Genomic DNA, 25,677 nt, shown 5'->3' on the forward strand with positions numbered 1-25,677 from the left:
CTTCAAGGCTGAGTACTGCGAAACGTCTTTACGCCATATCAGATGCATTGACAGCAAAAAGCATTTATTTTCGCTTAATTGCAAAGCCAAGGGCGTTTTGCATAAATTAATTTGTTTCATATAACTTAATTATGCCCAATCTTTGGAGCATTCTAGTATAAAAAAATAAAGGACCGATTCAGACAAGAAAAACTACTCATATAGCATAAACAAGTTTGTTAACAATGTTTCGACAACTAAGGAATACTGTATTTTCTTTTTGACGACAAAATCATAACGACTATATCACGTGAAACTTTTTGGTATATTGCACTTTCGGATTCTTAACAAAAGTGTGCTGGGGTCACGGAAGTGCATGCAACTATTTCCTGAACTGGCTTCGAATCAGATACACGAACAGAGCTAATTCTCCATGATAAATTATTACTAGGATAAATGGGTGTAGCCCTGAAGGTATAATTAATAAACATGTGCAAATATCAGTTTCTTTCAGCTAATACGGTGAAAATGTCAATGATAAAATTTGGAATTTGTGGCATTGTATTAATGAGGCTACTACATATCTGTTGATAGGTGTTGAAATGCCAATCATTTCAAATTAATGACTTTCCATAAAGCATTTGAGATCAAAACAAATCAAAACACAAAAAAAAATATTTATCTTTTGAATTCAAAACTAACCATAAAAAAATGATTTAATTCCAAATGACCTTAATAACCTATTCATTAAATTGGCTTGACTTTTTTATTGTTCCACTGAATTGTGATAGAATGTATGATATTAACTGATTGTACTCGTTTGAGCATAAAACCTGTAACATTATTCAGTTTCTAAAAATAGAGTACATGAAAATTATTCATGATTTACTCAATTATTTGTTCTTAAATAATGCAAAATAGCGTGACTGCAAACTACCTGCAGTTATTGATAGAAAAATTTGAATGAAATATGTTTATACAGAGTGGTCACACGATATACATATATATGCTTTATTTGAAAATAGTTTTATTACCCAAGAGGTAATCATAAATTCATGAATGAAAATTTATAAACTAAAATAGTTAATGTTATTGCTTCCAAAATAATTTTTTCTAAACGTTCTACTGATTTTAATAGTCAATAATAAGTTGTGTTTGTAATATTCACGAGTAGAAAATATTTAGAATTCAAAATCAACTCAAGGAGTCCTCAATTTGTTTAACAGAGTTAAAAAGTGTTATAAAGATTGTGAATTTCTTTCTCTTAATATAGTCTTATAATTTTAACATGCATTTTATTCAATTCTGTAATGAGAAAAGTGATATTTGTCAGTTGAGTTGGTGCAGGGTTGATCAAACGCTTTTAAAAATTTCATAGTAGAGAAAGAAAAATTATGATTTTCGCATTTATATTTAATAACTTACTGCATCAGAGTACGTTTCTGGGTAATCTAACTAAAACAGAGGGGTAATTTTTAATAAGAAAGAATCAATGTTTACTTTTTTACACTACACCACATTTTGATTATTCTTCTGTTCATGTGTCGCAATAGTCACTTCGGATTTATTCATTCTAACATTCGAGTTTTTGAAGAAATTAATTTGTTATCGACTTCCCACTCCATTCGAGAAATTCAATAAAACCTTGAAATTAGTATAGTAGTAGTATTTTAGTAAATTTGTGGTCATTTTATTCTTTATATTTGCTGGTTTTTCTTTGCTTTTTATTGTGCTCACAAAATTTTTTATGGTATCCTTTTGTTTCAAGCAAATTTTGTATGACACTTTTCAAATAAATTCGTCTTTTCTATTTATTTGGGCAACAACTAATAGAATTGATTAGATTCCTGTTTGGTTATATCTTAAAAAAAAATTCAGTTCTCTTATATGTTAGAGCATAAGCTCCTTTTCTTCAAATCAGTCTATCTACTCGTTTTTCCCTTCGTAATTTCACGTTTCCTTCCTCATTTTATGGTTTTTTAGTTGCAGCCCTCAATTGTATTCCCAGATGTTGGAGTGAGTTGAATTTGTAATCTGGAGGTTGGATCCTTGGTGGTTGAAACTCTCAACCTGCCAGCTGCAGAACTGCGGGAAAAGAATAAAATGCGGAAGATAACGTGAACACAGATGGAAATTACTAATAGAAATTGGATTAGTCCAGAAAATATTCTTGTACAGAATATTATTCACAACCTTAAATTTGGGGTACGAATCAGGATTATGTGAGATCTTTTCTAACATCTAACAACTGTACTTACGTCAATAATGGAAAGTTCGGTTCAAGAACGGAGTCAAGGAAGATGGAACATGAAACTCCGGTACAGGGATGGAGAGAGATTCAAGGCTCGCGATGGCAGGATCGCATGACCTGAACTAGTAATTCCTGCACGGGATGAGAAGGATAGCAAAGAATAACTACCCGCTATTATAAATAATGGAATCACCACAAATTTACTAAAATTTACTTTGATAGGTGTAGGGAGGTAGAGGAAAAATTCGAATCAATTTCGAGGTTTTATTGAATTTCTCAAATGGAGTAGAAGGTCGATAACAAATTAATGTCAAACTCGAATGTCACAATAAATAAATCCGAAGTGACTAATGTGCCACAATACGTGAACAAAGGTATAGTAGAGTTATATCTAATACGAGCTGAAGGCATCATAATATTTTCCATTCACAAAAAAAAATAAGTGAACTTGGGGATGTTCTGTGTCTCTAACACTAATCAACATTCAAAGTTACTCCAGCCAAATCTGTTGTGCGTTTTATTTGTAGCGCCCCAAAAGTTAACAGAAAAATATCAGTTTTTATCAGGTACCACTTTAATAGTTTCGATATTTTTTTTTACCAAATTGTCACTTTTCCTTTCAATTTTGTGATTAGTTCACAGTTATCATCAATTATTTCTGCGAAGTCACCTGAACAGCTGAATCGTGTAAAATGTTTTGATATATTACCTAAAAGCGAAAGAGAGACTATAACACTTTTAATTAAGAAGTGCTATCGTGCTTATTTCAATCTGGATATTCGCAACCAGGATAAATATCAGGTGCCTAGCATCTGCCGTATCTCATGACACAGAAATTTGACCCGTTGGTTTATTGGACAATAATCAATGCCTTCTAGTGAACCAGTTATATAGCGGGAATCTACTAATCACAAGAGCGATTGTTATCTCTGCTTGGCCAATATCGAAGGCTTTTCGAGGAAATCGAGGCATATGATAAAATGAGCAGAGGTGTCTTCTGTAACAAAAACAATCCCTCACTCGGAAAAGTATCTTCGACGTCTCCAGTTCATAGCGTTGAAGAAAGTTCGAGCAGTTCTGAAAACGAATTTACATTTAAGTTGAAGAATGAATCTGCTTAAGACAGCAGTTAAAGTTATCGTGTGCTGGGGTATGAACATAGGTCAGAGAAATGGATATTCTGCATTAATTCCTCAGATTCAAGGCTATACTAGTCCATAACGGAAATGAATTTTTAGCTCATTTAAAACAATCATACAATCATATCAAATCATACAATGTTATGAACTACTGTTAGAAAAGATAGAATATAGCAAACACTAATGGTTAATCTGTGCATATTTGAAAGTTGTTGCTCTGCTTTAAGGACTATAAACTGGCAACAAGAAAAACTGTTGCTTATTATGCGAGTTATATGGCACAAGAATTGTTCACGTTCCTGGGCAAATGTGAAAAATGTACCTTATTGGTAATGACTGCGATTATAAATAAAATACTCTCCCACTTATGGTTTCCTTGTATCTCAAAATATGTAGCGTCAACCTAGTATATTGTGTTCATACACTGAAATTAAACTACGCTTTAAATACTGAAATTAATCAATATATTCTCTCTCCATGAGCGTTGCCATTAGTTCATTCAATTTTTATTGAGAGTTTATTTATCCACACCATATATTACATTCATGAGAATAAACAAGGAGAACTTCCAGCGAAGTTTCACCAACTTGAGAAGACACTCACTTCAAGAAGTTTAAAGAAACCAACCAATTTACAATCAGGTCAATACGGGAAGTAAGTTATTAATACTGTAAACTTTCTAGAAAACAGTTCATTGGAAAATCAAAAGATTTCGTTGTGAAACTTCGCAAGAAACTACAGGTAGCTTTTTAATTTAACGACTCAACGTAAAGTGGCATTTAACTGGAAATTTACTTTGTGAAACTCAGATACTTTCCAACTTTTGAATATAAACCACAAGTGAAAAAACAAATTGGAAATAATTCATCACCAATAAAAAATACTGCAATGTAACGTAAACACCCACTCAATGCTACGGGGTGTACATGAGACATTAGCTCTTATAATAATAAGAGTCATTAAACTTGTCATATATTTCATCTTTTTAATAGAATAGAATATCAACATCATTTCGTTTGTGTTTCAATATCTTTTCGTTGTGTGATTTTGATAATTATATTTAATGTTAAAAGATATAAATAAGAAACATATTTGGAATTTACGTTGTCAAAATATAGTGAAGTTGATTTACTAAAGTCATAGAACATGAAACTAATAAATTTATGAATGGTGGATTGAATGACCATTTTGAATATGGGTTAATCATGTATACCTTAACTATTGAGACAAACAGTGATTCAAAATTACTCATATTTTTATATAAGAAACTGGAAATTTGTTATTGTGTCATATCTATGGTTTTTATAAAAAACGAAATAGTTGTAGCTGGTGAAATTCACAAACATAATTAAAGTGGAGGACGCTCTCTTATGTGCGGCTCTGTTTTGTCCTTGTTTGTGACTCTTGTGTCTCTTTTGTCCTCTTTTGTCCTCTTTTGTGACTCTTGTGTGCGTCTCATTGGGGCTGTTGTTTTGAAAGCACTTTGGTGTCGCCTCTCTGATTGTGGTTTTTTGTGTTTGCTCTGGAGAAGTTTCGCTTTCTAGAGAAGTGTTTAGGGATCAAGAGGACGGCGGTGTCTTGTTTTGAAGGAGAAAGTGAAGAATAACTGAATGTGGAACGATCATAAACTCTAAAGTCAGTGAAATTATTCATTGAGACAAATCATAGATACCAATATTAAGGTATACATCAGAATAAAAAATTAAGTTGATTATAAATAAAAATAGTATATAATCCTTCATATTTGAATAATAGTCAAAATTTTGTTATTAAATATATAGGAAAAAATTCAACAGATACAGTATAATTCATATAGATCTATAACATAAAGCCAAAAAACAAAGGGAAAATGCTGTCCACTAAAATTATTTTTTTTAATAATTTTTAAACGATAGATATAAATATGATATTGACACTGTTATCCTATGTGAGAAAAAAAATAAGTGTTAATAAGTTTGGCTGATAGATTTGTCCAACTATCAGATCCTGAATTTAGATGCTAAGCTATTTAAAAAGCAAAAACTGAATGAAAATAATTATACGAAAAAAAAAGATAAACAACATATTAAAGAAAAGAATAAACAGATACTATAGTCAAATTAGAAACAAAACAGAAACGAAACATAAATTATTTCTTTTTACCATATGTACAAGGACTTTCCTAACAACAATATAATTATTTTAATAAATATGTTATGAGTATAAGTCATAAAGGACATAGTACACTATCCAAATATTTCTCTAAACTAAAATCTAAAACACCAAAAAACAAAAGAAGTAATATTATACATCAAGTGCATTATACTAATTATGACTGATTGGGTCTACATAGGGCAGATATCTTAGTATTTAGAAAATAGACTAAAAGGTCATCAATACGACAAAAAAATGAAACTGCATTAACGAACCACGAAATATCAAAAAAACATAAATTCAATTATAAAGATTCAAAAATTCAAGAAGGTAATTTTTAGAAATAGGTCAACACTCGATGGAAACATCTTCACGACGCTGTTTTTATTCCATTGAGAGCAAACGTGGTACCCATGTTGAGCACAGCTTCCTCGTATTCAATTTTTCATTTTCATGTACCGCACTTTTTGAAATGTCTACTATGTCTGCTAGCTCGCGCACTTCCAGTCGACGATCATCCAGTACCGTTTTGTGGATTTTGTTCAACATTTCGGGAGTCATCATCTCACTTGGTCGACCACTGCGATGGTGGTCTTCGCAGGTCATATGGCCTCGTTTATACTCTGCTACGCATTATTACACTGTTGATAAATGTAGGAGTAATTTCACCCAGAGTAAAATCTAGTTCAGCTTTTATATTGGTTGTGCAAAAGCCTTTTAAATAAAAGTATTACATCGAAGGTCAATTTTTTTTATGTTTACAAATTCATTGAAAACGTTCTCTAGCAAACTAATTCTAGCCAATTACTTAACAATTTGGCGTCTTGAAACATATGCTGTATAGATTGTGTACTTTCTAATACAGTGATACTTCTAGTGCCATCTCTAGATCAGGTCAGGTACTTCTGGGATCATCGTCATATATAACCAGTTTGGTCTGCGGATCAACTTCGTTATAAGAAATAAATTGAACATTAGTTCGTAAATATAATGGTGGCAAGCGAAATTATAAATCCCGTTTTTGTTTTTGCTTTTTAAGCGAATGATATGATAATAGGCAGGTGTATTTCTTTAGTTTTTATTCCAAACCAGTTAAAAATGTTCCAACCAAATGAACAGCAACTACTCAACGTAATGCCTTGAATGAAATATTTGTTTATCCATCATAACTGGATAATGGACTTTTTCTACGGACAAAACTATATAAATAGAATATCTGATGCTTATCTGATATATGACTCAAATTGCAATTTTAGTTCAGGTCAGACAAGATCTTTGCTTTCTCTCTCTATCGTTACAGCTGGATTACGGATTGAGATTTGGATGGCAAAGGTCAATCAAAGCCTCCTCTAGAGTCTGTAGATAGCTCTTTTAATACATCCTCTTTTGCAAATCTTTATTAAGAAGCAGCATTGAAAAACATAAATTCCGGTATTTTTTCTCTTCTGGTAATTTTCCAAGCTTTACTCTTTCTTCTGTTTCAACCAATTTTTGGTGGAGTTGCTAAGAGTCTTGGCCGCTTTGGTCCTATTTGCTTTTGCGGAATAATTGTATGTTCCAGTTTTACTATTTGAGAAGCAATTGCGTACACAATATGAAACAAATATTCAGTTAGATAGTTGTCCCTCTGCACATATGAATTAAATTTTCTTACAATTTTTTTTGCAATACTCGCCAGACCTGATTTGAAGTCACTAGTTTCTTCACACAATTACTGCTTTAGTAGCACATGTTTTCCCAGAATATAATGCACTTTTCATTGACAGAATTGGAGCTGTCACTAACAAACACCGTGTTTGTAGAACACAACGGCAAGCACAAAGATTAGACAATAATTTTGAACCCGTTATTTGGTTTTTATTCATCAATTTTGAGAGCACCAATAAAATAGTGGATAAGAGAATTGGAATCAATCAACCAAATAATTATGAATAACATTTTATGTCCTAAAAGCTACTAATATAAAATTCAAATAGTTAAACTTCATGAATATTATCTGACTATAAAATAAAGTCAGCTACGACTATTTGTATCACTTTTAAAGACTTTGAAATTGCTTTTACAAATAATATTCAAGAGATTTTTATATTCATGATCATATTAACCTCAAGTTTGCGAGTTGCGAACTTTTCAACTTTCACAGAATTCTGAGAATCTAGAATACACTACCACAACTTTACCAATTTGCTTTTATTTCCATAAGTTCAAACACAGTACAGTAATTTTTAAGCTAGAAATCTGTTTTGTAATGTACAATATATTCCATTAAATGAAATTGGGATTAGCTTTAAAATAAAATGGGTGTAAATTGTATCAATAATTTTCATCATTATAATAATCCTAACATCATTGAAAATGTCGGGATAAGTTATTAACTGTTAACTGGTGTCTTCATCCTGGTGGACTATTATTGTTATTTGACAATGTCTTCTGTTTTACAGTAGTTCATAAACTATTTTGGTACAACATCTATCTAAAGCTTGAGGTCTGCGTTTGCCTATCTTCCGTAGCACTAGAAACTGTTCAATATTGTTTATCTAAAATATTTAAAAGAAAGATAAATTCTGAAGTTTCAACATTTCTTCAAGTCTATATCAAAAAATATGTACATATATATATATATATATATATATATATATATATACAAATTTTTTTAATTTCTTATTCTCTTCTTATCCACTTTGGTATTTCCTTGCTACGTTCCCAATAAAAAACTACGAAAACAAAATATTTCTGGATTTAGTTTGTCGATCCACAGATCCACGATGAGAATTCGAAAATTTAAGTTACTGCTCAATTCAATATGTTTGTTAGGGTAGTTTGGAATAATATTACTTATGAAGAGATGCATGGAATTTGTATTCTACTATAATTCAGGTATAATTCACTCTTACTCCACTGAAGTTTTTGATTTGTCATATTTAAGAAATATTTACCAGGGATCAAAGTATAACCTTAGGAAAAACATTACTACCTGAACTGTACCCAAAGCTGTTGATTATCAGTATGTGGAATGACGAACAAAAATATTACTACATTCTCATATCCAAACAGATTATAATAACAACATGGCAGAATTTAAAAGTTAAAACGATGAATACCATTTCGCTATGTTGTTATTTAAGAAATGTTTGAAGCCTATCCAATAGATTGGAAACTGCACTAGGTAGAGTTGAAATCTGGAGTATGAATTTTTCACGTGAATTATAAACTAATCATATTATTCTAATTGTTTCCTATCAATAATACTATTTGTTATGTAGTATATTCGAGAACTCCAAAATATATGTTCTTTTTTCTTATTCCTTATTTCTGGTCATATTATCTGAAATTGAGCTTATTATTGATCTGAAGTATTAAATTCTCACATTTTGCATTCTCTTCCTCTTTTATATTGGTATTTTGGATTCACAACTCTAAATTTTTTGCTATTTAACGTCGATTTTTATGAAAATTTGGATTTAAAGTCTACATACTCCCTTAATCAAAATCTACCCTGTGCCAAAGAGTGATTGTTTTAGAGGTTAAAACTACCCCTTATCGTAAAAAATCTTCGATTTGGGCATGTATTGGAGTGAAATACAGTTTAAATGAATTATTCGTAGATCTATTAATATTCTCAAACAAGTTTATGATTAATCGGAATCAAGCAACCCCTCCAAAAACCATCCTCTGAGGGTAGTTATATCAAAAGCTTCTTTTAAAAACTTTTATCATAATCTCGATTTTCATGAAAATTTTGATTCAAGCTCTTTTCCGCAAAATCTTTTCTGTGCTGAACCGGGCTTTTTATATTTTGGGGGGTGTAAACCAGCCCTTATTGCAAAAAATTGGAAATCTCATATTTAATGCATATATCATATGAAAATGGAATTGAATAATTATATTTCATTATCACTAATATCTTCTTCCTTTTCTCGTTCATGTCTGCTGTTGCTGGGTTATACACTGCACGTTTCTCTTTCTCCAATGCTCTAAAATTCGTGCTCCGAAATGTTGAAAAAAAAGCAGTTGGTTTTTCGACCATAGTTCTCTCAATTTTTAAGCTAGAAACTTTTTTAAGAAAGCATTTTTTAGAGGATTTCAACTTCATATCTATTAAAACTTCTTTCAACCCCAAGTTTCGAAAAGGGTGCAGCTCAAAGGTGTTGCATTAGCCACATTCGGTACGCAAATGCAAACTTTGAACTAATGTATCTCTTTAATTTTTATAATAAATAGATTTGAAAAAGCTCAAAATTTTTGGTATAATACACTACAATTAATAATTAAAACATTTACTCATAACAGATTTTTTTTTCAAGATGAAGGAAATATAGTGATCAAATAAATCAATTATTTTTTATAAAATAACCATCCAAACTGATCAAATCACATGGATCATATCAATAATGAATAAGTAAAGTTAATTGAAAATTGATTAGGATCAATTTCAATTAGAGGTCCTTTAAAAAACTTATCTCTGTTTTCTTACTAGCTACATTTTTGTTGCTGATTTTGCTGATCAAATTTTTGAGTTATTCATAAAAACGGTAAAAAATATGCACCCTTCGTCACAGGCTAGATTTTGAAGAAGGGTAAAATACTACCCTCATACCAATTTAAAAAAATCGACCTTGATTATCAGAATTTCACGTGAAATAGGTTGATACCTCTCCTATATTCGCGGCTGTCAAATATCTGAGAGCGTGTCTATTGTAAAGTAAATGCCTAAAATGTCTAAAAGCGATCGATCTTCATAGTGAGATCTTGGTCATGTACGGAGAACAAAGTAGTCAACGGCTTTCTTCTTTATCATGACAACATCGTGTGTGGCATTTCTAATTTGCAAGTTTATGATAGCTATACATATTTTTGTGTGTCCACACATATCCACCTTATTCACCGTATTTAGCACAATGCGACTTCTATTTCCCATAGAGAATGTCCCCACATTAAGAAATCCCTAACATTGGAAAGGTCCTCACAGGTAGGATGAGAGACATTCCAATAGCCTTCAAAAGTGTTTCTTCAGTCAGTCCAAGATTATTCAAATTATTAACATATTCTTGATTGTTTGGAAATGCATAATTAGATATCAATGGTTCGTACAAAGTTTATGGTTAATTTATTACAACAGTTGAACATACACATTCCCAAGATAACTTAGCAATACCATATATCAGTATATTTTACATGTATCATCCTACTTTCATAATATGGAACTATTGTTCAAGAGTAGCCTCATACTCTTATAAATTCTTTTAATGTGAGACGTTTATGTATCCCGTTAATATGTGATACAAGTAAACCGACCAAAAATACAAATTCACTCCCTATGTTCCCTAAACTATTCATAAAATATCATGAAACTTTAATCGTATGAAACATAAATAACACAAAATAGCTCTACTATCTATAGTTTTAACGTATTTTTCTCTTTTCCAATAATTAATATCTCATGAAATATACTAGACGAATTCAATATTCGAATTTAGAAGCGAAGAGTGCCATTGATGTTCAAATAACCCAGACAGAATATATAACCCACGGGACACAAAGGGTTGTTAACCAATTTAATATTTCAGATATCGACAACACCGACGAGAATTCCAGTTTCAATACAAATTTATATAAACACATAGAGAAACAAGTCTACTAATTCTTGAAATAAATATGAGACTTGAAACAAAACAAGCTGAGTGAAAATTGATTGATTTTAATCATAGAAATTTGAAAATTAATAAATTTGCTCTTGTCTAATATAAAAAAATTAATTGGTATGAACTTTGATAATATTTGTCGTATATGATTTTTATTACAAAATATAGTGTAGTTGAAAATATAGGATCGGTGAAATATTAAGCAGAAATTTCTCCTCATTTCTAAAATACTTTTTTGTAGATTATAGCGTTTGTATATAAATGCAGCTAAAACCAAAATAGGCGCTTTGCATAAAATTCAACAGTAATCTATCAAGCAAAACGAGCTTTTGTAAATGTAAAGTTGTAAGCATTTCGATGTATAGTTCTTCCAATATCATACCAAATTAAGAAATGAAAAATAATGTTTATACTCCCCGTATAAAATTCGGTAAACATCAAACAAACCGTCAGTCCACGTGGACTCATAATCTCCACTGTTTACCAATGAAAACATCGAATCGTAAAAATAAATGCATTTCTATTGGCCGAACCTATCGAAAAGCGTATGTACACAATTTTTTCGAAATATTCCTGCCAGACAGTTTGCGATAAGCATTGGCGTGGCTTGGTTAGATTGATTTAATTCATAAATTTCTTTTAACATATCGCGTTCTTTAGAGGTATGGGGTATCTACGCTTATGGTAGATCAAAGAAAATTGTCGACTAAATACTTTATAATTTACAATTGATATTGGAAGAACTATAACTAGAAACTATAATTCAGTAGGATGTACCGTACCAATATTGAACTTGTCCATAAGTAAAAATATATCTTAAGTTTTAATACGCGCTTAATACGGCAATCATCTTAGCACGGGAATGATTGTGCCTTCTGTTTTACGGATACATTCATTAGTAGTCAGAAAAACAAATATAAACTTTAAATGCAGCTACAAATCAGATAATAGTGGGCTCCAGAGCTTCCATGTATTTCTAATGAAACTTTGATGGCTGACAGGAATCAGAATAAACTCAAATTCACAGCCCCACAAGTTGAAATGAATAGTTTAAGAAAAATCAAATCTATAATGCTGAAATGAATAATTACTCAAATTTCTTGCGAACGATCTTAAAGGTCAGATACATATACTAAAAATAAGAAGACTACCAATCAACTACACTCAGATAGTCGTTCCGTTTGTCAGAATTGTTATGCTGTTGTGAAGGTCTAGCACATTCTCACCTACTGCAGACGAGCCATTCTCAAAGAGGTCAAGAAAGTTTTGGAGTTCCTCAAAGCTACTAACCCGTATCATGAAATATGATATATATTTATGCATTTAACAGTTTTGCTATAGTTATCTGTGTACTTTATTATGTAATTTTTTATTCCTACGGCAATGACCAGTGCTGTTGTGATGCATTAAACAGAATTAAAAAGAAGTTTAACTTATTCAAATCTTAGCTGAATTACTAGGTTTTCTACTTCAACAAGTTTTACCATAGTGGAATTGGTGGAAGTGACTTAATATACGATGCTTAGACCAAAGTGATACTAATAAAATTAAAAAAACTCTTGCTTAAGACTAATCTACGGTATCAGGCGAAACGGAAGAATCTCGTTTAAACTAAAAGATGCGGGTTGGTTTAGTATGTACAATAGAAGAAAGCTGCACAATCAAAATTTTTACTAGAAAATTTATAAAAACAAATTATAGAGTAGACATCCATAACTCAAATTTGAGACGGAGCAATGTAATAAATATAGCTACACATCTTAAGGAAACATATAAACGTTCTTTTTCATATCACGTTCCTCTTTAGTATACATTTGGATATTCCCAATTATCTGTTGTCTTGCAGTGCGTTTGAAATAAATATAAACAATTGCTTTTTCAGCAACAGTGAAGTGGAAAAATCTGCGTTATATTCAGTATTTACTGAATTTTGTATTTGATTTGATAATTTGTATGAAGAGCTTAAGTTGGTTAGTGTGGAAGAATTGGTCAATCGACCTAACACAAACCTTTTATTATTATTATACTTCTTCTTCGTATTGGGCGTAGTCGCCTATTTTATCTTCGACATCCTTGCCTCTTATCCTGCTTATTCCGCTCCACCTTTTTCTGGGTCGGCCGGTACTCCTTCGGCCCAATGGGGATTTATCGCGCTATCTTGACCAGTCTATTGTTGTCCTTTTATTATTATCAATGGTAAATAAAAAATGATTTATTATTATTATTTTTCACTTGAGCGCTTGTGCTAGGGTTGCTTTGGTCTTGTAACTGTGCGCCTAGGGTATTCCTATGATAATAGGTATAACTTTTGTTTTAAGATTTCTTTGTATTTCGATCTGAAGGTCCTTATATGTCGGTGAATTCTTTGCTTCTTTTTATGTTATATTGTAGTCCGATGGGATCGCTACATCCATCAAAAGGCATTGTTTTCTTTTTATATCATTTATTATTAGGTCTGGATTGTTAGCCAGTATCTTTCTGTCTGTCTGTACTTGTGTATCCCATAACATTGTCCCTTCTTATGTGTTTATAATTGGTTCCGAGTTATGTCGGTACCACTTGGTGTCTACATATTATGCCGACTTTTCACATTTCATCAGAAGTTTGCTGAGAAATTCTCACCTATACTTTGGACGTTGAAGTGGGGTTCAGAAGTGGTAAAAGATAATACAAAACGCAAATGTGAACCACTCATTTAAGCGCACATATTAAACATAATACCTACGCTTAAAAATAATAATGTTCGGGAGTGAAAATTCTTATTTACCAAAGATTGCTACCTGTTGGATCTTCTCTGCTTGCTGTTTGTCAGGTAAGTTCTCGACAAATCACGAAATTCTATAGAAACGTACACCGTAGATCCGATGACTATTGGTAGAGTTAGCACTCTTGTGTTCCACATTCTTTGTAATTCGATGACAAGACCTTTATATTTTAGTTTTTTTCCTCTCTATGGTGTTAGAGTCGGCTGGTATAGCGACGTCAGTAAGGTAAGGAACTGCGTCTCCTTTCACCACAATATCAGGACCATCTTCGCTATGGGTCGTTATTGCTCGGACCGTTCTAATTGGGTGGTCATAGATTACGATGGTTTTCTCGTTTACATTTGTGATTTGTGTTGATATCATTTATCGATTAGCAGGAAGACAGAGTTTCTACATTCATCCTTCTATCAATAGAAATCAATTATAACATAAAATCGTTTGTCTTTTTCACGAAACCAACTTTTAAATTGTAAGTGATAATCGTAAAAAGGGACAACGATCGTAACCCGAATAACTCAATGTACTAAAGAATTTTAATTTGACGTGAGCTTTGTTTACAGTGTTGTTTTTAGCGAGTTTTTGGATTGAACGTATAATCATGGATGAATCAGTTTATTAAGAACTAATTTGACGTTAAATTCAATTTTACATCGACAAATACCTAGAATGTGGTGAAACGGGAAGATTACAATGTTTACTTTACTATTCATTATTGAGAAATAGTGTTTATAATTTTGTACAATTTGTAAATACTTGTAGAATTATCTAAATTGGATCAATCAAGTGCCTAAATTAGCGTACCTTTAAATTTCTCATTCAAGAAGGATTTTTCCAAATTAATTTTTTATCACAATATTATATTGCTAGCCAAACAGCATGTTTTCTACGATAATATAGAGAAACTCGAAATAGTGTATTTTCAAGACAAGTTATATTTGATTGAGTTCTTGTTAGAACGATGATATTAATTTTGAATTTTGTAACTTATTCACCCAGTATATCTATATTTTTATGAAAAGAGTTCTGCTAAACATGTTGATGTTAGCCGTATGAATAAAATATATTTGAAAAATTTATTTTGGATTTATTTTTCAAGTATCAATTTCAAAAAGGTCAACCTATGTAATATTAGTCATCACGGTTATGTCTACTAAATTGACAGAAATTTTGATTGATGATCATATAAATATTGGGTGCTGACGTATTAGTATAGTGTTAGACATATTAGACCTCTGCCGTTTCTAGTGTAGTTTGGTGTAAGAAATAAATTTGAAAAAATAGAACGAATTTTATCACTGTTGTGAACAAATTGAGCTCGAAGAAATGCAGTTCAATGTCGGCTTCTTATTGATTTTTCTAAGTTTAGTAAGAAAACAATTTCTCTTTATAATGGTAGAAAGAGGTCGTCAATTCCTATAGGTCCCGTAGTTAATAAAGAAAGGATGCTAACACTAATTTAACTTATTAAATACAAAGATCATAATCGAATAATTTGTGATGATTTGAAAGTGGTTGGATTGCATTATGGGTTAACATCAGCTAATCAAAATATTTGTTTCTACCCAAAAAACGGTATTCTACTTTCTCCGACAAAATTGTAGCTGGAGAAAATGTGATCAACACATAAAACTAGTATAGCCTCTAAGCTTATATACTCCATTTTTTCTAATCTTTCTGATGTGATACATGAAGAAGGTGTTTTTATGAGACAACGAATTAGAAACATATTAAGTTGACATATTTGGATATTGGAATATTTGTTTATTATTCACGGTTTTCTAAATAATAAGAAATATGAGGATCATCGACAGTTAATTGCTGATTTGTTATTTAATTGTCAACGTGTTTCTGAAAGTTCAATTTTATAATTCACAATTCGCTTATTTGAGGCAATTCATTTTTAATTCCATGAAAAATTAATTTGCATGTATTATTTTACAAATCAAAAGATCAAAAGCTTTGGGATGGACAAATGAAAATGTATATTTATAATGGGATACGGCTTTATAGTTTTTCAAAAAATTCTCCATTAAGATGAATACCTTTTAGTATGCGTTTGAACCAATTGTCGAAGCATTTTTTTCATTCCGATCGAGGTACCTCCAAAACATGTGATTTCAAGGCGTTAACCTTTTCTTCAGATGTGTAAGAAAAGTTGATCTCGTAATTTATTTTTGATCTACGTTGCTCTAATCGAACGGTGGCATTATGTTCAGTTATTCCGAAAAAAACAGGTCACCATTTGCTTTGAGGTGCGCGAACAACTTTTGTTGGACTTGGCTGGTTGAAAGACCCATACATCGATTGCTATTCAGTTTCGGGTTTATATATAGATATATAGATTTACTAGCTTCACCCGCGGCTTCGCTTGCATCGAATCCATTAAATAAGTATCAGAGATCATTATAATAGAAATATATCAATATGATAACATTCCAGGAGTTTCATCTTTCCATTTGAGTGCATTGCAATATTGACATTTTTTATTCATTGAGCCATTAACAACTAGAGGATGATATTCCATTGTAGGGTCATATTGAAATCCAGTATCATTGCATGCGGACCACTTACGTCCTTATACATGAAATATCGAGAGCGCATGGCATCTGTTTCTGTTCGAACAATTCTCCTAGACTGTGATTGTTCTGGCGTTTCTATCGCTCTTCTAGCTACCCGCTGCTGAGAATGTCTTTATAAACGACGTTGGGTCTGAAGAGGTGTTTCAGCAGCTCTCAAATTACTTATCGCCTTGCTTGCTGTTGTATTCTCAGTTTTGTATGAACCGAAGATTCTTGATTTCGTGCAACTTTTGCTGCACAGGCCCGTGACAAATTTTTAGATAATGTAGATTTACGCTTCCGAGGTACTTTTTAGACATACGTTTTCAGTGACAGTTGAAAATAATAATGGTACCTAACCTCAAAAATTCCAAACAGCTGAAAGTATTGTCAATTGAATTGAATGTATAGATTAAATAGATATTGACTTGGCGGTCGGTAATATCGTACGTCGATAATATAGTTTGAAATTCATTACTATATGTTAGATGACGCTGAAGTATTGAAATGTTTTTTTATTTCTGTAAAATATATTTTTCTTAATAAAAATTATACTGTTACTTCTAGTACCTCCCAGAATATGTGTACATAGTTTCATGATGATTCGTCAAGTAGTTTTTGCGTGAAAGCGTATCAACAATCCACGCTTTCATATTTATAATATTAGTAAGGATGAGGCACAGTGATTAAATTTTTTAATTATTTCTTTGCACCAATCGACTCGAGCTTTTTATGAGCGATTGTCAAAATATGCGGTATCCAGTGCGAACAAATCTTTTTGACTGCTAAATGATTATAGCAATATTAAATGTAAGCTAGTGGAACTAATGCATGAATGTGCCTCAGTTTCACAGTATGCATCTTATTGGTTAACTAGTGAAAGGAGAAGAACACTCTTCAAATTCTCATTTCTAGTTTATAGCTTTTAACATTCCAACAGAACGATGGCAGGGATTTTTATATCTCTTATAGAGACTTATAAATAAACGTCTAAAAAGTAACAGTTTCCAAGACCACATCGGTCTATTGAATAATCAACCTCCAACATTTGAAAACGATGAAATAAGAAACGCTTTTCGGATCAGTGAGGATCAACAGTCGTATTGCATTGGATGTAACTTATAACTTAGTTCCTAGCATTTATGAAATAATAAATCTTGATTCTAAAACCAACACCTAAATTCAAATTTCGTAGAGTATTATACAATCCCAATAAATTATTTTGTAGAACCAAATTTTTGTTCGCAGCCCCAATTAACTCATAATAATTCTTCCCACACTTATGAACTTGGCTTCTTTCTCTATCTCAGCATCACTCACCTCAATAAATAAGGGTATTTTATGCTCTAACTTTTACACTGAATAATTTGAAACTCCAGTCAGTTTGGAAATTCTGCTTAATGTTTCTTCAAGCCTCCCTCTGTGGCAGGCAAACGGTTAAATTGTTCGTAAAATTCCCTTTCCTTAAATTTCAATTACTCAACCGAATGTTTTTCTCCATAACTTCTACGCCATGCGTTATTGAAAAAGAGGGTTCATTTTCCTTATTTTTACCTGCCTTTTTTATGGATGACATCTCAGATCCATTAATAGCATTTCTCATGTTACTACAGACATGCTCATCTTTTTTTCACCATAATAACTCTATACTACGGCAAACAAACACGTGAAATTTGTGAAAATGTCGTCAAAAATAAATTTTTTGAAGGTGGCTTCAAAAGCTGGTGCTAGTTACAATTTGTAAATAGTTATTTTTGCAAGAAGTGAGTGTCGTAATACTTTTTTCGGCAATTCCTACGAGTGAAAAAAGTTACTGTACTCAAGAGTTTCTTACAAAATTTTTTCTACATCCGTAGACTTAAATAAATTCGACAAAGCTTTTATCAATTTTTATTTTGTAATATTATTATTAAAAGTACAACTGTGAGCATTATTAATTTGAAATGAAGAAGTTACATTACTATTGGTACTTAAATTGGCAGCATTTAACGAGTTCAATGAAATAACATCGTCTATAGTTGTATTAGTACTTATTGGATTGTTGGTAGTATTGTGAACATTTACAATGTTGTTGGAAGTCGTATCAGTAGTTCCCGTTAAAATTTTCATTGTGTTAAGAAATGACACGTTACTATACTTTTTTATATAACTTTTTTATAACTGCAAAAAATAAAAAAAGTGAATATTAGACGTAAAAAAAATAATTAAAATTAATTTATTTTATTTTTGACAAGACAAGTTTTGACAGTCTATGAGGATAAAATTATTGATGATATCTTTATAAAACAAAGGGGTGAGGAAATTCTGAAATTTAAAGATTGAAATCACCATTTTGAGATCTTTTAACTAATTCTTAAGGAGTAAATCGTTTGAGTCTACGTTTTATAATACGTTGCGACACTAGGTTTTTAGCAAATCTGTTTGGATTCGTATTACTATAGTTTTCACTCAACTTTTTGATTCCTTCTTTAACATTCAGATCACGAGCGATAGAACTACACTACAAACCAAGCAGCATCGGTGATTACTCTGAAAGTTTTTGCTTGAAACCTTTCGATAATTTCTATATTCGAGTTTGATGCCGAGGCCCAGAGTCGCACTACGTATGACCAGATTGGTTTGAGAATGACTTTGTATATAAAGACATTGTTCTTAAGAGATAGCTTGGAGTATCATCCAATAATCCCATAAATAGTAGGAAAAACTAACAACTATTGGCCAGAAGAAAACGGTAATAGAGCTCAGGTGTAAGCAGAAACGGCTCTTCTCGATTTGTGGATATATATTTTTTTGTTTTTTGAATTTTTTTTTTGGTTTCTTTTTTATTCTTAATTTAAATATGATAGTGGACGGATACAGCTGCGGCTGCATTATTCCCCATCATCGCAATTTCAAGAATTAGTTATAAAATGCTTGGTTCAACCTCAGTTCGAATAGCCAGCCTTCGAAACATATGAGCCATATAAAAACTAAGAATTAGTTAGGACTTAGAGAAACTACGAAAATATATTTCAGTGTTAACAAACTTTTTTGTTGATGCATCAAAAACAAGAATAAACTGAACAAACTTTATGCACAACATTTGGGAGTGAATCATCAAACACACCATTAAGAACTCATGACTTTCGAATGTATAATTTCGAAAAAATAATTAAATATAATTTCTGATTCCCCAACTTTGAGGGCCTATAACTCAGAAAAGAGCGATCTTATGAGAAAATTTTTTTGTATGGCACAACTTTATTTTTACGTCATCTACTCATCTTGATTTTTTTGCATCAAGTACCGAAGCACTCTGAAGTATTCGTAAGTAATCTGAAACTAAGAAGTATGCTTTTTGATACGATAGCTTTTTTAACTGGAAAAAATGATGAAATTATCATTTATTCATTCCGTATTTCCAACAGTTGCTTGTCAAATTAATATAAGCTCCAAGAAAACAGATGGCAACTAGCAGAACGTTCTTTTTATTACCTAACTCATCTAAATTGTTTGGAAGTGATATTTTTCTACTTGTGAATTCCAAGATTTCCACAGATGAATTACTAGTTGATGCTGTTACTAATTTTTCATTTTACTCGAAATCTGAAAAGCTTGAGTGATTTGTTTCCTCGACTTTCATTCTAAGACGATATTTCATCTGTCACTGCGTCACGAAACGATTTGTAGCTTGTTGACGAATAATTTGAGTTATGCAATTATGTGTCGTGAGTTAATTGCAAGCTAGACGAACAACAATTTTTGTCTTTTGTTTCAATTCTTTGGAAAACAAATGAAATAATTTTTTTCAAATTATGAAATTGGACTTCCAAAACAATGCAACTCATTATATATTGGTAAATTCAAATTTTCTCATTTGAAATATAATCAATTTTAGATTTGACTGAAATATTTATTAATTGATTACTTTCCAGTAGCACTTATCTACATCACTGGTTTCTAGGAAATGAAAGGATACTTTCGTCTTCCTCAAATATCTTTCACAACATTATTTCTAGGGGTTATTTCATAAGAGCTCATTTGACTAAAATATTTCTTATAACAATTCGATCATAATAGTGTTTTGTAGAATTTGGCGTAAATCATAACAAGGCTTTATCAACAAATCTTTCATATCCCCCAACATAAATGATAATTAAACGGAGAACTTCACATCTTGGAAAGCCAAAAAAAAAATCCAACCAAACATACATTGTAAAAAAAAATGTCCACAATTTATCAAAATGAAAATTATCCTCGCTTTCTATTTTCAATTTCTAATGTCTCTTAGATTCAATAAATAATTATTTTTTTGTATTAGTTTTGACTTTATATTATTCGTCTGTCAAACGAAGTCAAATTTATGTGAACTTTTCCAAAATTTGTCTTATTGAATGTTTTCGAACGTTTCGTCTCTCTTATGTCCACCAAAGTAGATATATTTAGTTATTTCATAGTAATACGTTAACTTCCAGTTGAAATCTTACTACTACTGTAATATTTTCATCATTTTGGTTCTTCACAACACTCTCAGAGGTTTCGTTTGAACGGTTAAATTGAAAATCAATTGAACAATATCGCCTATCATGACAGAACGATCACTGCGGGGCATTAATATCTTCACCTTGGAAGGTAATAGACGTAACCCACAACATCTTGAACCAAAGGATCAGCACACAAAGATTATTAAGCTTAAAAAATTAAAGTTTTTCGTTTGTTGTTCTATTATGTTTAATGATGAAAAGCTAAAATTTTAGTATATGTTTGTTTATTTAGTTATTTTGTCAAGGTTTCAATAATTATCACCCATAAATCAGAACTTCCGACATTATATAGCATCTTATTGCCTATGACCACGAAAATATTTCGTAATTATTAGAAAGAAAGAAATCTTTTCTTGTAAACTCAGCATTCATTGTTGATTGTCTTATTCGTACCACAACATAAATTATTACTACTAATAATAGTTTGTGTATTTTTATTTACAATAAAACCAAAAACGATTTTGAAATGTTATTATTATTGCCTCAGATTCAGAAGTTGTGGCACGCGGACGGAATGATGCCTTTTTTACATAGTTTTAATAAATTTTAGTTTTTCTTTATTCATTTTGGATTTGGCTTTGGTATATTATTAATGCTGGATTGATTCTGAAACTGTCGTCGCTGAATATTTAGTGATTGGAAGTGATTGTGCCGGTATATTGTTTTAGTGTTGCTTTGGGGATTCTGGAATCATTTAACTTTTAACCACTTTAGTTTTTCCTCATTTCTGGACAATGTTTTGTTTGTTATAACTTGGCTACTGAAATGTTTGAAATTCAAAAAATCGGTATGTGCATTTCAATAAACTTGTGATATGGTTCCATGGTCTTAGGTGTTCGGGATCCCAACTTTTGGCGTGAATACATCCACCTATTTACCTCGAGCCGCTGTAGTGGAGTTTACAGAAACACACTTCATCTCATAGTGCCCCGATTCCATAAATTTTTGGTTTATTACTGTTATGCTACGTTTGTTGTCAAAAGACATATGCAACATATATATCTTTTGACTACTAAATTAAATAAAATGCATGCAGTTATTAACTATTTTATGATATGTGTATTAAGTCCATTGGCAATTTATGATAACGTTAGAAGGTAATTTATTATGGGTTATTTCCATTGAATATCTATTGACAAAAATTATTTTGTATATTAATCGCATTTTCACGAAATTTGTGGAATACGATTATTGACTTTGATATATAAGTCAACAATAGTTATTTACGTCATAAGTCCGGAAAGTGATTTAGTACGGTACGAGATAGATGTTTATGGACGAGGTGACGAAGGAGCCGAGTCAAGAATATTTAATCGAGTACCGTAGTATTCTTCTTCACGGGCGTATATCGTAAGATGTTTTTTTTTGCATACTATTCTCGGTTTTACATAGAAAGCAAAATTGTATTAAAAATGAAATGTCTCTTATTATTTAAAAAAATAAAAATTTACAGAAGTCACTAAGATAACATTGTAAACAAAGACAGACATTGAATTTTTGAAAATACAAAAAATATTTTCCGAGAGAATGACTGATAAATCAAATAAAATTGCTGCTGCTTCGAAAAGGTACGAAAAATAATAAGCGATATTTTGCGATTGGCGTGAGAAATACAAGGTAAAAAGTGCTGATGAAAATGTGGCTTATTTTTTTTTGATGTGTTTTTTAGAAGCATTCTTTTCAAGCCTTAAATTTTCAGTCAAAACATCAAATAGCTCTTCATTATGATCTAAATACTCGATGGTGAATTCAATGAATATGGTTAATGTGAACATTTCCCGTTACTCTAAGTTAATAGCTTTTTTAAATAAAATGTAGAGACTACCATCCAAACCAGTCGAAGGTGCTAATGAGGGACACCCCAGACAAAGACTCTGGTGAAAGTATCACATCAATTGGCATTGTTGCAAAGGGAAGATAATTTAGAAGTAGACGATGTAGAGGATACTGGTTCTAAGTTAGTGGTTCGTATTAATCACACAAAAACACATGTTCGACGGGTATTTACTGTGATCAACAACAATGCGGTGCAATATTCGGATATGTTCAGAAAATATAAGAATTTGCGAAGACACCTTTCAATTAAAGCACTTCTAGTAGGCTACAGATAAGGAAAATGCATAGGTCACAGAGCTGGAATACACATTATAGGCGGAGCACCTAAAATTACTCAATCTTGAGCATCCAGAAAAGTACAACGGACATTGCTTCAAAAGGACTTCGTTAACGCTGTTGGCCAACGCTGGGTTTGATATCAATGTTTTGAAACGACATAGTGGATGGAAGAGTTCACCAGTAGCTGAAAAATATGTGGAAGAATCCGTCGAGAGCAAAAAGGTAATATCAAGAATGATACGAGGGGGTGAAACTTTTTTACAAGTTTTAAACCAAAACCACATATCTTTCAGCATTATTGAAAATAAAGAAGTACATCCAGTAATTCCTAAAATAAATGTTTCTGGTAACAGTAGTTGCACTATTACTGTTAACATTCAAAAACTAGAATAAATGTTTGGTAATTGATTTTTTATTTCAAATTATTTCAAACGAGAATGGGAGAATTTAAGAGTACTGTAAAGTACAAGGAAATCGTGAATCATTTTCTGGACTAGAATTAGTACTTCGAAGAAGAAGAAGTCGACTTCTTTGCCGAAATTTCAATCTTTTCGAAAAAGTTGAGGTCTTATAATGAAATGCGTTGGTATTTTTATAAATTTTAGTGATAAGTCAAAATATTTCACTATAGAGCAAATACATAATTGTGGTATACTTTCAAAATCATGATAATTATTCAAGTTCAAGTTCAAGTCAATATCTGGAAAACTTACTATTCTCTTATCAGAAATATATGTTTCTAATTTAACATCCTACATCTCATTAATGAATAGACTTGAACCTAATGCTCTAAATGAAAATATTATTTTCGTCTTCTAAATGTTTAGTTAATAATTTCCTCATCTATACGACAATTTTTAATTCAGAGAAAGATTAAAATTAATTTTATACATCTTCATAATAAGTAATGATACATCAAATTCAATGATAATAAAAAAGCAGTTCGACTAGTTAAATCTTATAATTTATGTGTGTGTATTTATGTATGATGTTTTCAATTGACAATATTCTAATTTTCATCATTAGTTTCAAGTCTTCAATGTATATTTCAAAATGGAAAAAATAACGTAAAATCAATTCTGTTTTCTCAATTCCGAAATCATTCTACTATTAATGTTCAGATTCTTTAATAAAAAATTATACTTTAGAGATTCAAATATATTTTTGTAAGCTACTTTTTATAATCAATAAAAACTAATTGTTTACATTCATTGGGAACACATGCGAGTTGGTGACTTGATAAAAAAATTGTATTCAGTTTATAGATAGGTATTTTAATACAATTGCTTTTATGATTATGGAAAAAAAGTTTCAATTTGTTTTTATTCTTTTTATATATTCGTTCGAAGGAATTATTTTGTGATATTCGTTTCCAACAACTGACACTGTTTACGATTCATGCGATGAAGTAATCAAACAAGTTACTTATATAAATGGTATTTCGATTTTGCAAAAAAATAATAGTACACAAATGTAGGGAAGTTTTATTTATATGATTTAAGTGTAAAATGTTTATAGTTTTTGTTCGGAGCTGACGACTGTCTAATTTTTTTAGTTTCGATTTAAATTTCATTAAATTTGTAATTGCAACTTTATTAAAAATTCATAATAAATATATTGGATAAAGTATGAATTAACAGTACATATTGTTTTGTTTGTAAATCTTGGCATATATTAAAAACGGTATTTAATCAAATATTCTTCTCATACAAAATAATACCGTCAGTTTTATTTGCAATTTCATTTCCAATAAATTTTTTTTCAATATTCATATGTATATGGTTTTCTCAACAAACTATCACCCAAACAAAATTTTATCTTTATTCTCTAGGGATAAATAGTGCAAATTCAACATACGTTTCTATTAAACTTCCAAATAGAAATCCAAATTTGTGCAAAAAGTTTTAAAACAAATACGCAAACACTACGCGAAAGAGCGCGTTTGTCGCTTATTTTCAATTCAAAGGGCTCTACCTACTCCGTCGATAATCGCGAAGCAACTGCCGTTCGCTTCGTATTTAGAAATGTTAGAGTGCGCACGCATGCGCTTATGTTTTTCTTTAACCAGAACCAATGAATATTTAAAATTGTCAGATACTTCATTGAGATTATCAAATGGATTAACTTACACCCCTTTTTAGAAAAAAAAAAAAAATAATGCAAATGAAGTCTTTAGGAGAAGGCCGAATAGGCATTTCAATTTTATTTTTGGGGAAGGTCTATCAGGGAAATATTGATTGTATTATTCTTTTTATTAGATGACAGTAACCTCGACAATATGTAATTGATAATACAGGGTGAGTCATGAGTACTAAATGAGTACTAAAAAGTGCCTATTCCTCTTCTTTATTAATTTACAGAGGGATTTGAATCGACCATAAATTAATTATCTACAGTGTTTACACAGCTCATAGTTTTATGACAAATTTTTATTAATGCACTCTACTAATTAATGTACATAAAAATATCAGTTAAATAATGAAACATAAAAGATGATACTATTTTTTATTGTCTTTTATGCATAAAAGAATTTTATTCAAAAAAATTAGAACTTTTTTAATGTTAAGATATT

The 25,677-nt window shown here is 31.0% G+C and overlaps 1 protein-coding gene across 1 annotated transcript in view; it reads right to left on the reverse strand.

Annotated features, from left to right (window-relative positions):
• Window positions 1-25,107, reverse strand: part of LOC130452850 (limbic system-associated membrane protein-like) — a 1,112,215-nt gene extending 1,087,108 nt beyond the window's left edge. The window contains exon 1 of the mRNA XM_056792329.1: window positions 24,963-25,107. The gene's annotated coding sequence lies outside the window, so the exon portion shown is untranslated. The remainder of the gene's footprint in view (window positions 1-24,962) is intronic.
• Window positions 25,108-25,677: the final 570 nt, after the last annotated feature.

Source organism: Diorhabda sublineata, chromosome 2, assembly GCF_026230105.1.
Source record: "Diorhabda sublineata isolate icDioSubl1.1 chromosome 2, icDioSubl1.1, whole genome shotgun sequence".
Classification (NCBI taxonomy): domain Eukaryota; kingdom Metazoa; phylum Arthropoda; class Insecta; order Coleoptera; family Chrysomelidae; genus Diorhabda; species Diorhabda sublineata.